We start from the raw sequence: 3,395 nt of genomic DNA, 5'->3' as shown, positions 1-3,395 counted from the left end.
CCTGGCAGTGCCTTGTTGTCTGCAGAATATTTCGGCAGACTTTTGCTGCTTGAAAAGTCTTCATTTCAACTGCCAATAAAAATCAGTGGAAACTGCAGTATACCGTTTTATGTTGTCTGTTTTCCCTTTTGATAATGTTTGTCTGAATGTTTGTCTGATCTACAGTTAGGTCCGGAAATGTTTGGACAGTGACACAATTTTCTAAATTCTGGCTCTGTACGCCACCACAATGGATTTGTAAGGATACATTTGAGATGCAATTGAAGTGCAGACTTTCAGCTTTAATTTAAGGGGTTGAACAAAAATATTGTATGAAACGTTTAGGAATTGCAACCATTTGTATACACAGTCCCCTATTTTCAGCGGCTTAAATGTAATTGGACAAATTAACATAATCATAAATAAAATGCATATTTTTAAGACTTTGTCGAGAATCCTTTGTAGGTAATAACTACCAAAAGTCTGGAACCATGGGCGGAGTTTACGGAAAAAAAATCTATGGTGATTCTTTCTTTTTTTAAATGTTTAAATCATTTTTTTCTTTCTTTTTTTAATTGAAACCCAGTAGAAACCCAAGTCCAAGTAGTACAATAATCATTATTGTATTTTAAACAGTTTTTCAGTGCACAAGGTCAGCTCACTGCCTGGGCTAGAGGTACCGGTACTCCATATGCGCCTTGCCCGAGCGTTTCCCCCTCAATCAGGGTTGCCAGATGGGGCGGGTTACCGCCGAATGGGCTACTTTTGATCACACTGGGCCGGGAAAAAAAGCATTTGGGCGGTTGGGCTGGATAAATAGCATTTAGGGCGTATTTAGGCGGTATCCAAATGTCAGTGCCTGAAAGTTACAAAATGTGTGAAGTTAAAACACACACCCTAATAGCTACATACAATGTGCAGGGTTTTTATTTTATTTTACAAACATCATTGGCAACAGACATACAGCTTAGGGGGCAGGAGATGGGCCCAATAGTAATTAGCGGTTTTCTGACAATATAGGGTTTGGGCTGGTTTTTGGTGGATTTAGCGGTTTTTAGACTGTGGTTAGGCTGGAAATGTTTTTCTGGTGCCCCCCTAAGGGTAAAAGTCAAACTCTGCGTATGTCTGGAACCCATGGACATCACCAAATGCTGGGTTTCCTCCTTTGTGATGCTTTGCCAGGCCTTTACCGCAGTTGTCTTCAGTTGCTGTTTGTTCGTGAGTCTTTCTGCCTTAAGTTTTGTCTTCAGCAAGTGAAATTCATGCTTGAATGGGGTGAGATCAAGCGATTGACTCTACCATTGCAGAATATTCCACTTCTTGCCTTAAAAACCTCCTGGGTTGCTTTCGCAGTAAGTTTGTCCATGCTGGAACTGGAATTCCTAAAACCTGCCTCCAGTTTGGATCACGTGAATACTCTCAAATGAAAGCTTTTTATTTTATTTTATTTTATTTAAGGATCTCCATTAGAAGCACACGGGTGTACCTCTAGTCTTCCTGGGTTCCTGAACATACAAAAGACAGACATACAGACATAATAAATGTACAATCGACAAAAGGTAAAAATACACTCAGTCAAGCTAAGTCAAGCGTCTGTCAAGAGTCTGCACTTTAAGCCCATATTCATTATATAACTGTAACTTGAATATGTTTTGGTAAACAGCTAAAATAACAACAAATCTGTCAGTGTCCAAATCTATATGGATGGATGGACCTAAGTTACTGTATGTCTATACATCAAAGCCTTTGAAATAGATGCAATATCTTGCAAGGACACTAGAGGTCCTTAACTGACCAAAGAATGCTATTAGTACCAACATGGGCTGGCTTCATGGTTCCTGATTAAGGCCAGTCATGGACTGAAGACCACGGCCAAATGTCAACATTCCATGTCTCCTTTTCAACACTAATTTGAGCATCTGAGGATCCTCCCCTTGGTCCTAAAAAAGAGCTGTTGTCACTTTGTCTGGAAAACCTTCTCCAAGGGTTACATGAGCCCCGTCCAACAGTTAATAGACAATTCAGCCCTCGTTTAATCTGACCACGGCTTTCCTGGATAGAACATTATAGTTAGTAAGGCGGCTAGAGGACACATTTTGAAGGAATTGATTGAATGAGATTAAAGAAATATTTGGTGCAGTAGGTTCAGGTTGATCATGTTTGTATGAGTGTAATACAAACACATGACAACAGTTTGCCAGGTCTTTTAAATGGTTAGCAGAAAAGTACCATCAAATGGTCAAAACTGTGTTATTTCACCTCTGGTTTCAAATCTATTCCCAAGTGTCCCCTACTATACCCCAGTGTCTACTATACCCCAGTGTCTACTTGATATGATGCGTTTTGTGTAACTATATGCAAATGCTGTGTGTCTATCGAATATAGCAATACTCAGTGTTTGACCTTAAGCATACTTAAGTGTGGTCACTCTCAGGACAGAAACTGACCACTCTGAGTCAACATGCGTTTCTGTGAAATTGGACCTGGGCCAGATTTAGAGAGCACGGGGAGAGGAGACCAGTTTAACTCTAAGGACATACGAGCCTTGCAGTGGTCAGCAAGGTGGTACAACGGGGACACAGGATGGAGACATATATGGGAACTGTTGTCAGTATATTTAGGAGCGGTCGGTCAGCTGACTGAGAGTCAGGTAACTGTTGACCGGAACGAACAACCCGTTATGGTATGAAACAGAGGCAAAACTGCATCTAACTATAGGATGAACAACATGTTTGACTGGAAACTGGTGATTGGCTAGGTACAGTTGTTTCCGGTGTCAGCGGAAATCTAGGATATAAAGGGCCACTGCAAAGCGTCATTCTGTGTGTCTCTCCTGCTTGCCGTGTGATGAGGACACCCAGCGCTGTGTGGAATTAAACTTATATCTTAATTGTCTACTTGAGCAAATCTATCATTAATTACTGAATGAGGAAAGCATCTCGGCCCGCCGCCCATCATCTGAATATTAACCCACTATCAATTGGCGTTTAACGAACAGGATCCTAGATTCAGCGAGACAGGTAAGGCAGATAAACACAGTGTGATTGTGTGCTTTAACCTGAATTGCTGTTCTAGAGAAAAAAACCTGTAATTTTTTTCCTTGAATGAAGGAAAGGGGATGAATTTGATGAAGGGGGGGCTAATGACTAAATTTGACTAAATATTAAAGTTTGAGTACTGCTGTGTACATGAAGGTCATTAATTCACATATAGGATAATACGTTATAAAAGGACAGAGCTGCTAGGTGTCACTCTGGAGGAGATATACTGACACTGGATATTGATTAATTCATAGAAGAATTGATTAAACGGAATTGGGCATTCCGTGGGTTTTTATTTTAAAATATTGAGGTATTTGACAGGAAATAAGGTGAACTGCAGAGCACGCTTGAGTCAACAGAAATACAGTATTGTGG

Source organism: Nansenia antarctica (assembly GCF_963989245.1).
Source record: "Nansenia antarctica genome assembly, chromosome: 4".
Classification (NCBI taxonomy): Eukaryota; Metazoa; Chordata; class Actinopteri; order Argentiniformes; family Microstomatidae; genus Nansenia; species Nansenia antarctica.
Note: the sequence above shows the minus strand (reverse complement) of the source record.